Raw genomic sequence first — 11,641 nt, 5'->3', positions numbered from 1 at the left:
CTTGTTAAAAGTAAAGGTTTTTTATTTTATTTTATTTTTTTAATTCGGAAGGGGAAAGTCTGTAGTTCTGAGGTCCTGAGTGTGTACGGAACCGCGTTGAGTCCCTCAGTTTAGAGAGCCCCGTCTCATTTAAAACAGCTCCTTGAAGAAAGCTTTTGATTCTTTCAGGAAGAAGGGGAGTCTCATGTACTTGATGAGCCACTTCAAAGGCACCAAGGAAATAGAGGCTCTTCTAGGTGGAGTACGAATGGATGTCATTCCATTGGTGTGACACCAGACACGACTCAGAGTGGGATGAGCGGCGATCAAAAACGTACTCACAAAAAAATAAATAAATAAATAAATAAAAAGCACTCATGACATGAACTGGAAAAATATTCAATACCTTGTGTATAACAGGGTCTATCTAAATCAATATTCATTGAGAAGGGGAAAGGGTGAGATTGGGAAACATTTATTACTTCAAGGTTTGCTCCTGCATGAATCTGTTTAAGATTTCCATCTCAGACTTGCTTGGGCCCCTGGAGAAACTCTAGATTTTAGAGCTAGAAACAACCTAAAATATCATTTAGTTATGCCAGCATCAGTTTTGTTTTTGTTTTAAGATGAGAGAACAGGGTCACAGAATTTAAATGATTTGCCCAAATTAATGGAAGAGCCAGGACTAAAATTCAAGTATCAAAGACTTCTGGTATTCTTGAATTTAAGAATCATTTTTGTATGTTTTAGATTTCATATGTTTCTTTTAGCTGGTTGAGTCAATCAATAACAGGTTTTCTTGAGTTTTACTAAATGTTTAGGATGTCCTAAACTGGTGGCAGGTATTTTATTGGTCCAATCATAAGATTAAAATACTCTTATTTTTTCAGTTCACTAACCCTGGGAGTACAGGGAACACCAGATAATTAAAGTAGCCAAGAATGCAGTTGCTAGCTCTTTCATCTCTAGTCTCCTTTGCCAGCTTCTCCTCTAGGTGCTACTTCAACGTGTGTTTCCCTTTAATTTTGTGTTTGGCCCGTTTATCAATGTACATCCTCATAGAAGTGAAATTCCCCTGGTTCCAAATGACTCCCATAACCATATTATCTTGAGAACTTTCTCCCAGACTGAAGTTCTCTATATCTGTCTGTAGGCATATTCACTTGGTGTCATCTGTCATATAAAACTTACGTCAAAATGGGACGCTTTCTTACTCCTACCTAACAAAGACAGTCTACCAAGTTAGAAACCCTAAATTTACTCTTCACCACTCCATTCTTATTTCTCTCATGGAAGTAGTTATTAAACTCTATCAATTATTCCTCAGAAAGTTCTCAAACCTACACTCTTCAACTTCTCAGGTTATTTCCTCCCCTGAAAATTCACTTCCTTACCTACGATCTTCTGATGGTTCTCCATTATTCACAACATTAGTTTAGTAAGGAAAAGCGTTATTGGAAAAGCTTTTCATGATCTCAGCTTCAGCAATAACTACTTCCCCTCAAACACTCTCTCCACAATAATTTCCTAAATGTATTTTCTGGTCTTTCATATGTACAGGTCTTTCCTTTTCCCTTGAATGTGCTCTATACCAGGGTCTTCCAAGCTATGAGAATAAGAATCAAGAGGGGTGCTTGTTAGTAAATACAGCTGCCCCTACCCGTCCCTGGGTCTAATTTTGAGGGTCTGGGATTGGCACTGGGAAGCTAGATCTTTAACAAGTGCCCTTACATTCATTTGTATAGATCAAGTTGAAAAACAGATTTCTCTTTTACTCCATCTTCAGAATATAATTCTGTTATTCTTTCAACTGGGAAAGCTTTGAGTGCTCAGCCAAAATTCAGTCCTCCAAGACATCAGGCCCCTGCTATGGTAGTAATTGCTTCATACTGTCCTTACTAGCACTAACCAATCAATACTGCGATTTACCGGACTAAAAACTTCAGTGGATTCTATTAGCTAGGAAATAAAATCTGCACTCAAGTTAATTCAGCAAACCTATTCTAGATTTGATACAAAATTGAATAAAACATGGTCTCTGAACTCAAGGAGCTCACAAAGTCTAGGGAAGAATATCTCTGCTTGGCATTTAAAGTCTTTCAACTCTTTGCCCCACCTACCTTTCTCACTGTCACTCAAAGGACTCTCCACAGTCTGTGCTCAGCACAGCCTCAGACCCTTAAAGGTGCTATTCCTCCTACTTGGAATGCTCTTTCGCTCTCCCATTTGAGCTGGTTTGTTTCTGCTTTTCCTTTAGCAGTCACCTCAAGTATCTTTTCCTTGGGAAATTCTTTGTTCTCCTCACTAGGGCGAATCCTGCTGTTATTACATTTATTTGCATCTCCTTCAAAGATTAGTCCCAGATTTGATCTTGTATTTGTATGATTTGATTAATGTTTGTCTCCCCATCTCAGCTGTAAGCTCCATGAGGACAAGGGTGTGGTTTTGTGATTATATAGTTACTGTAGAACTCTTTAATATGTCTCCCTATGTTTATTCAGTCTTCTGTAGATTTGTTATATCTCTGAATAACAGTTTATCTTGCGTACCATATTCTACATTGAATCTTTGAACAATCTAAGTTCAAACCTGAACAGTTATAACAGCTAAAATTCTTTGAGTATCTTATATGTACTAGGCACTTACATGGATCATTTAATCTTTTTTTTTTTTTAAAGATTTATTTATTTATTTGACAGAGAGAGATCACAAGCAGGCAGAGAGGCAGGCAGAGAGAGAGAGGAGGAAGCAGGCTCCCTGCTGAGCAGAGAGCCCGATGAGGGACTCGATCCCAGGACCCTGAGATCATGACCTGAGCTGAAGGCAGCGGCTTAACCCACTGAGCCACCCAGGCACCCATGGATCATTTAATCTTAACACTTTTAGGTATTCTTGTTCCCATTTCATAGAATGCCTTATAAAAATTATTCAACTCCTGCCTCCTTGCCTCCATCAAGAAACTGCTCTCCCTTTTCATCTCCTCACTGACTTAATTGATTATACTGACCAGCTCTCTTCCTGGTGAATCTCATAAACTAATCTCTTAGTGAGGAATTCTTTCTCCATTCCCCAAATTTACTTGGCTATTTCCTCACCTTTCAGCTCTCAAAAGAGGCTTTTAAAATCTGGCCCCCTCAGTTTCCCATTGTTGGTGCAACAAATAACTTTAAACACCGTCAGCTTGTTTCTTTTTTAAGACTTTTTTTTTTTTTTTAAGATTTATTTATTTGACAGAGACCACAAGTAGGCAGAGAGAGAGGAAGGGAAGCAGGCTTCCTGCTGAGCAGAGAGCCCTATGAGGATGTGGGGCTCCATCCTAGAACACTGAGATCATGACCTGAGCTGAAGGCAGAGGCTTTAACCCACTGAGCCACCCAGGTGCCCCACCGTAAGTTTTTTAATAGTACCTTACTGGAGGTCAGAAGTCTTAAAACCCATGTGATGGCATGGCTGTATTCCTTCTGAAAGTTCAAATTTCTTGTCTTTTTCAGCTTTAAAAACTACCTGTGTTCCATGGCTCAATGACAACCACTTCCTCCATCTTCAAGGAGGACAAAATGAAATCCTTGAATATTTGTGCTCCTGGCCTTCTCCATGCTTCCCTGTTTCCACCAACCTCCTTCTCTTACTCTGACCCTTCTGCCTTCCCCTCTTAAGAAGCCTTGTGGTGGGGGCGCCTGGGTGGCTCAGTGGATTAAAGCCTCTGCCTTCGGCTCAGGTCATGATCCCAGGATCCTGGGATCGAGCCCCCCATCGCGCCCGGCAATGAGCCCCACATCGAGCTCCGCAAAGAGCCCCTCATCGAGCCTCGCATCGAGCCCTACATCGGGCTCTCTGCTCAGCGGGGAGCCTGCTTCCTCCTTTCTCTGCCTCTCTGACTGCTTGTGATCTCTGTCTGTCAAATAAAAAAAAAAAAAAAAGAAGCCTTGTGGTTACATTGGGCCCACCTGGATATTTCAGGCCCATCTCAAGAGCCTTAACTCAATCACATCTGCAAAGCCCCTTTTGACATATAAAGAAACAGTTACAGGTTTCAGGCAATGATGTTAGCTAACTGAATCTAAATATAAATAAGTAAATAAATAAATAAAATGGTTTTGGAGGGGGAAGGGGTTGTAGGTCAATGTTGATTTGTTCATTCACTAATTCAATAGACATATTTTTTGAGGCCTTACCATGTTTCAGTTCTAGGAAGTATGAGAATGTATCTTGGAGTAGGTAAAATAATGGTCCCATAAAGTTGTCCGCATTCTAATCCCTGAAACCTTCTTCCCCCATTCACCTGTTCTCTCTTTCTCTCTCTCAAATAAATAGATAAATCTTTAAAAAAAAAAAAAAAGTAGGGAAGGCAACAAGATAGTGAAGAATGAGTAAGAGCATTCTGTAAAAGGGCATTTATAATGCTTAGGGCTTAATCAGCAGAATTGAAGAAAGATGTGAAGCAACGAAAACCCCATCATCAAGACTACCATGACCACTATTATTACAGCAGCCAGTGTGCATGGGTGTGCTTAGAAAACATCATGTTTTTTATTTTTTTTTAAAGATTTTATTTATCCATTCGAGAGAGAGAGAGAGAGATCACAAGTAGGCAGAGAGACAGACAGAGAGAGAGGGGGAAGCAGGCTCCCCGCTGAGCAGAGAACCCCTTCCCCCCCCCCCCCCGCCATGTGGGACTCCATCCCAGGACCCCAGGACCATAACCTGAGCTGAAAGCAGAGGCTTTAACCCACTGAGCCACCCAGGTGCCCCTAGAAAGCATCATGTTTTTTAGCAGCAGTTTGTTTCAGAAGGAAACTTTGTAACACTTTTATAAGTAATTACTTTTTAGAGAGATAATTTAGTTGTCCTGATAAGCATACATAAAACTATTTTGAAATGATGGCGTAGATTGTGTCTGGGCACAAACTGGATATTCACATGTAATTAATTAGCTGTAAAGTTTTCTTTCTTTTTTTTCTTTCTTTCTTTTTTCTTTTTCTTTTCTTTCTTTTTTTTTTTTTTTTTTTTTACATTCATGGAGCTTTATTTTTCCCGCAAAACAAATCTGGACTTCCAAGCTTGGCACATCAGCATTTTTGTCCCTCAGACCCAGATGTGGAGTCATTTTTTTTTCTTTTGCCCTTTATTTTTTATTTTAGTTTTCTTTCTGTGGGCTCCACACCTAGCATGGAGCCCATCTTGGGGGTTGAACTCACAATCCTGAGAACTGAGACCAAGAGTCAGACCATTAACCAACTGAGCCACCCAGGCACCCTGGGAATCATTTCTTAATAAATACCTCTACCCCTCAGGCAGAGATAGTGGGGAAGGGAAAACCCCTCTACATTAATCTGCAGGGTGCTAACTATAAGATTTTTTTTTTATGTGTAGGGGCACGTGAGGGGTTCAGTTGGTTAAGTGTCCAACTTCAGCTAGGGTCATGATCACAGGGTCCTGGGATTGAGGCCCTGGATCCAGCTTCATGTTTGCTGGGGAGTCTGCCTTTCCCTCTTCCTCTGCCCCTTCCCCCCACTCATGTTCTCCCTCTTTCTCTCTCAAATAGTCTTTTAAAAATATTTTTTTCATGTGTAATAACGGCTATTAATACGTTTACTCCTTGAAATTCTCACCAACAAAAAGGAATCAAATATTTTAATATGTAAATTAGTTTCTAGAGAATACATTTTGAAAATATGAGAAAGTGATTATCTCCTTCTCAAGTGCGAGGTGCAACATCTGTCCAAAGTTTTTTTCCATTGCCCCAAATAACATCACCAGAAATTTTGTGAGTACATCTGCCTACTGGCCTCAGAGATTTAAAACTTCAAAGTATAGGTTTCTCTTCTGCATCAGAATGATAACACAGATTACTGGATCTAGAAAATGTGCTTCCCAATATTTTAATATTTTATACCATCATTTGAATATTTTATCACTTATGTTGTATTTCTTCATTGATTTATTCAACAAATATCGATATAAAGCCTTTGAGGTGCCAGGATCTGTTCTAGAAACTGGTAAAAAAAGCCAATAAAGATCCCTGCTCTCGGGGCTCCTGGGTGGCTCAGTGGGTTAAGCCTCTGCCTTCTGCTTGGGTCATGATCTCAGGGTGTTGGGATTGAGCCCCGCATCAGGCTCTCTGCTCAGCGGGGAGTCTGCTCCCCACCCCCCCACCTACCTATGATCTCTATCTGCCAAATAAATAAATAAAATATTAAAAAAAAAATCCCTGCTCTCATGTGGAGCATTCTTGTGGGGAGAGGCACAGAAACTAAGCAGAATAATAAAACTGAAACAGCATATGATAGAGGGCGGTAAGTGCTATGAGAAAAATAAAGCTGGGAAAGTGAGTAGGAGTCCTGTAGGAGTAGGAGGGTGGGAGGAGAGGCATGCAACCTTAAATAGGGTGGAGCAAGAGGGCGAGACACAAGTCAAGGCCTACAGAATGTGAAGAACTGAACAACATGGGTATCCAGGACAGGTTTCGAGGCAGAAGAGCCGTGCAAAGGCTAGAAACTGTGTGAGGTGTGGGGTGGCTGGTAGAACGGCTGAATAAGTGGGCAGGGAGGTCGAGGAGATGTGACAGTAGGGGTCAGTAGCACTGCCTACATGGACTTGAAGACCTTATGAAAGTCTTGACTTTTTACTGAAGTGAGGTGGGAAGTCAGCTGGGGGTGGGGCGGTCTGACCCAGGCTCACTCTAGCTGCTTTATAGGGAAATAGTTGCAAGGTGAAGATGACCACAGGGAGGTCAGTTGGAAGTCTGTGATATCTAGCTGAGAGATGAGATTGGCTGAGAGCAGGACGGTAGCAGTGTTGGTGGTGGCAAGTGGTCAGGTTTCTGTAGGAGTTTAGCACACGGGGCTTGCTGATGGATTAGATGGGGGTGAGAGAAAGAGAAGTGTGTAGAATGACTCCAGGGCTTTTGGTCTGAGCGAAAGGAAGACATCATTGTTGGAGAAGGAAAGGAGCTGAATTAGAAACTTGTGTGTTCCTCAATGAGGTACAATATCTTATGTAATTGCACTCAGGTAGAAGGAAATTCTGGAGGTAAAGGAAGGTAAGAATCAACTTTGGGTAGATTATGCAATAAAGGTGACAGTGAGGTAGAGAGCTACATCTCATGTTATATTCATTAAGTGGTTGGTATAGAAAACATTCTACAGCCAAATCTGATAACTCTTAGATTCTGTAACTTCTTTCTGATCAGGGATAGGCAGAGATATGCGAAAACATGCATAAAGACCTATGCAGGCAAAACTGAGTCACAGGCACCATATGTCTTCATTATGAATGAGGGCAATAAAAGTTATTTTTGCAAAATTATTATTTTTTAATCAGGGCTACTTTTGTACTCATTATTGGGATTATTATGTACAATGAATATTTGGTTCTAAGAAACAAAAGGAACTGCTGATGAAAAGAATGTGTACATGCTTGTTGAGCTGCTTAATAAATAACTATTTGATGATTCTGCAGTATGTTTAAAGGGTAATTCTTCTTCTGTTGCTTTAGAGAATTCATTTGGCATTCTAAAAATGGATGTAATTTCAAGCAGTGGCCAAAATGTATCAATTAGCCTGACATCTAGGTCTTTTTAACAGATCTATAAATTTCCAATTTCCTTTGCCATCTTAACCATGGTAAATCATCCTGAACAAGATCAGTCTTTTGAACAACAGCCTCCTTATTAACTGAGATCAATTGAGATTAGAAAATGAAAAATACACTAGATGCTGAGAACTCTTTATGAAACCACATTGGTAGGATGAGTATTGTATGAAGATAAATGTGTTATTTTCAGCTTCTACATCATTGATTTAAAAATTTATTCTCTATATCCCATTGCTGGATTAAACACTAATATATATTTGGATGGTTTACTTGCTTATAAGTGTTATCTTTTCCCTATTGAGGTTATGTATTAATGGAAGGGAATTATTTTTAATTCAAATGTATCATGCTTTACACAACACATGCATTTCTACACATTAAATTGGTTAAAATTAATTTTTTATTGAATTGTAAATTAATGACTAAATCCTTTGTTTTAATTTCTGATTGATTTTATTTGCTCTTTGGATAAAATACATGATGCTTTGCCTCCCATGTGGACTCTATGTGATCAGAACTCTGCCTACCCTTAAAGGCAGTCTGACAGCACTGTCCTCTTCTTTCTCCAAACACCATGTACCCTGGCCTTCTTTAAAATCTTAATATTTCACACTCAATATTTTTGCACATATTGTCAAAAAATTTAGTTCTTTAGCACTGCCTGCCTTATTACTTTCTTAATTAATGAATTGCCTGTCTTCCCTTAACAAGAAAGTAGCCTCCAAAAAATACATGGATTTTAGTCTTTTTTCTTCACTGCTGCATCTCTAGCATCTAGAATTGTGTTGGGTATACAGTATGCACGAGAAAAGATGATGAATGAATGAATGATTCCTCACCCTGGAATACCAATTTCCCTTCTCTACATCTAGGTAACTTCTATTCGTCATCCAAGTTCCAGCTTAAATGTCACTTTTTCAGGCCACCTTTTAAAAAATATATATATTTTATTATGTTTAGTTAGCCAAAATATAGTACATCATCACTTTTGATGTAGTGTTCAATGATTCATTAGTTGTGTATAACACCCATTGCTCAGCACAATCGTGCCTTCTTTATACCCATCACCTGGTTGTCATCCTCCTGCCCGCCCCCGCTTCTGTAATCCTCAATTTATTTCCCAGAATCCAGAGTCTCTCGTGGTTTGTCTCTCTCTCTGATTTCTTCCCATTCAGTTTTCCTTCCCATCCCCTGTGGTCCTCCATGCTATTCCTTATGTTCCACTCCATATGAGTGAAACCGTATGATAATCGTCTTTCTCTGCTAGACTTATTTCTCTTAGACAGATCTCCTCCAGTTCCATCCATGTTGATGCAAATGGTAGGTATTCATCCTTTCTGATGGCTGCGTAATATTCCATTGTAGATGTGAACTACATCTTTTTTATTCATTCATCTGTTAAAGGACATCTTAACTCCTTCCACAGTTTGACTCTTGTGGACCCCCAAGACATGATCAGCTTTCTTTTATTATTTGTTCTTATAGTTCTCAGTATTTCTAAGTTCTTCATAGAACTTATTAGAATTTTATCTTATAAAGTCTACTTCTTGTGAGGTAGTTTGCTTAACTCCTATCTTCTCCCCCAAACTATAAAATAGCTCTATCTTTTTCTTTAAAAGAAAGATTTTATTTATTTATTTGAGAGAGAGAGAGAGAAAGCACAAGAGCAGGGCGAGGTATAGAGGGAGAAGCTAAGCAGGGAGTCGGATGCATAGTTCCATCCCAGGACTCTGGGATCATCACCTGAGCTGAAGGCAGATTCTTAACCAACCCAGCCAGCCAGGCGCCCCTCTATCTTGTCCTTAATAGTCTATCCAACATCTATGTTCTTAATAGTCTATCCAAATCTTCCTATATTCCAGCATAACACCTGGAACAAAGGAACGCCCAATGCTCAATAAATATCTGTTAAATGAAAACATGGGTGGAAGGATGGATAAGCAACCCTCATTATAACTTTCAGTCCTCTGTTCCACTTGTTCAATATTCTCCCAACAACAAAAAAAATAGTAATTAGTGAACCACAAAACAATGTGTTGCTATACTGGAGAAGTTCTTATTTAAATATACCCCTCCATGAATTCAATAATGCTTGGAGGATCCCTTAATGTTAATGCCTCATACCAGGCTCTTCATCCCCCACTTTATTTAATTAAATAAGTACTTAATGGGTTTCTCCTCTGGACCAAGCCATATAGAGGGAAAGAAAGTCATGTAAATAACCAGAAGACCATATGCTTAAAATAGAAAGACCTCTTACCCTCTAAATGCCTGTGCGAGCTTGGCAAAGTTACCAGTTGAGACTTTGGCTCCTTATCTGCCAAATAGAAATACCAATATATATTTTGTGTGGGTTTTGGGGGGCTTATTAATGATGTAGGCAATGTGTCTGCCACATAGTAAGTGCTCAAAAGATGGCAGTTGTTACTGCTATCACTAGAAGGTAAGCTCCTAGAAGGCAGATTATACTTGCATTTCTAGTATCTTATATATAGAATACTCTTCATAAAGTTTGGTTAAACTAACCAGCAATGAGAACCATAGCAGAATATGTGCTCCTTCTGAACTCCCGTGGGGCTTAAAAGATAAGCAAGAAAGTAAGTTCCAAGACAGATTCACAAAATATTTAAATAACAATGAAATACAGTACTTACTATAGTTTATGATACATATGAGATTATAGTAACGTATGTGTTCTAGACCATAAGCGCTTTACAAGGCCAGGCAGGAAATGATCAGAGGTGGCTGGCTGGAGTTATTGGGAAATGATAAGTTCACGTATTTGTGTGTGTAGATCTATACCAGTGAGCCTCCTGTGAAAATGCTCTATTTCTTTGTCAAAATTGATGCTGGCTACACCAGTGTTGGATAAAATGGATCAACCTGCTGCTTCTGTGTTATTATAATAGCAGACAAAATTGGGTTATTGATCTTGGGTAGCACCGTGTCTTTTTTATAGTAATGGCTGCTTTTTTCCCCTTTTAACAATCAGAGGTTAGCTAACATCGCAAACAGGTTTTGATGATGTTGGGTAATGTTCCTTAATATTTGGTGTATTATGTGGGAATATACACTGGCCCTTCAAAACTGGAACATAGGCTCAAATCCATTTTCCATGTCTTTGTAGCAGGTTCAGCATCGGTTTTCAGTCCTATCCATCATCCATAATCATTATCTGCGGCTGTCCTTTCATCTTACCAAACTCTCTGCTTGCAGCTCTAAGAAACAGGGCTGAGATAGTGGCCATGAACAGAATGTTTCTTTTTTCTAGGATGCGCTTTCCTTTTTCTTCTTAGGTGTCTTTCTAAAGATATTTACAAACACAGGGGGCACTCCATTAAAGATTTTCGATACACCAACACCCACACTGAAAGCTTCAGATACCTACTTAACAGAATCGAGTGCAGCAATCACACTCAGTCCTGACATGAGGAAGAGAGGAGAATACCATCTTTCACCCACTTCAAACCATGTGAGGATGATCTAGAATCCATCCGTGCCAACTGGCAACCAGGCACACTTCAACCTGCCCAGAGTCTGCATCTGCAGAGACAAGCCCAGTCAGACCAGTTGCTCCCAGAGTAAACCGCTTGCCCCCAGACCTGCTTCAGAGTGAAGGGCCTGGAAGCCCTTGCTTCCCACACCATATACACCCACAGGAACATACCTGAATATTCTTATTCACAAGGACAGAGACCTGAATACAGAAATACTGCGCTCGCACACACTCGCAAGCAAAAACACATGTGTGGAATGAAGTTTTATTTCTTTCTTTTAATCGGTAGATCTCACTTTCAGGACTCACAGGAGAGCCCGGAAAATTGGTTCGCTTTTCTCGGAGCCATTCGCAAACCAGTCAGTCCTTCAATGCTGGGTGTGTCTTCCGTGTGGATCAAGCAGCAACTTTGTGGCAGTCGTGTTGATCTTTTCAACTCTTTCCCCTGCTCTCCTAGAACTCCCAGAGGGCCGGGTGGCGCCGGCTGGGACAGGCACGTCCGACCCGACTCCAGTGCCCTCCCCGCCCCAGCCGCGCCGAGGGGCGGGGCCCAGCCGGCCGCCAGGAAAT

The 11,641-nt window shown here is 40.2% G+C and overlaps 1 long non-coding RNA gene across 2 annotated transcripts; it reads right to left on the bottom strand.

Annotated features, from left to right (window-relative positions):
* Positions 1 to 12: 12 nt before the first annotated feature.
* On the bottom strand, positions 13 to 11,594 carry LOC131826659 (uncharacterized). Of its 2 annotated transcripts, none has more exons than XR_009351693.1 (3): positions 11,243 to 11,594; positions 10,960 to 11,118; positions 13 to 316 (listed from the first exon to the last, which is right to left on the bottom strand). It is a non-coding gene; the product is annotated as an uncharacterized LOC131826659 (long non-coding RNA). The 2 variants fall into 2 exon arrangements; XR_009351694.1 differs by lacking the exon at positions 13 to 316 and adding an exon at positions 2,882 to 10,875 and having other exon boundaries at positions 10,964 to 11,118.
* Positions 11,595 to 11,641: the final 47 nt, after the last annotated feature.

This window comes from Mustela lutreola, chromosome 3 (genome assembly GCF_030435805.1).
Source record: "Mustela lutreola isolate mMusLut2 chromosome 3, mMusLut2.pri, whole genome shotgun sequence".
Lineage (NCBI taxonomy): Eukaryota > Metazoa > Chordata > Mammalia > Carnivora > Mustelidae > Mustela > Mustela lutreola.
This window is presented reverse-complemented; position numbering and strand designations above follow the sequence as displayed.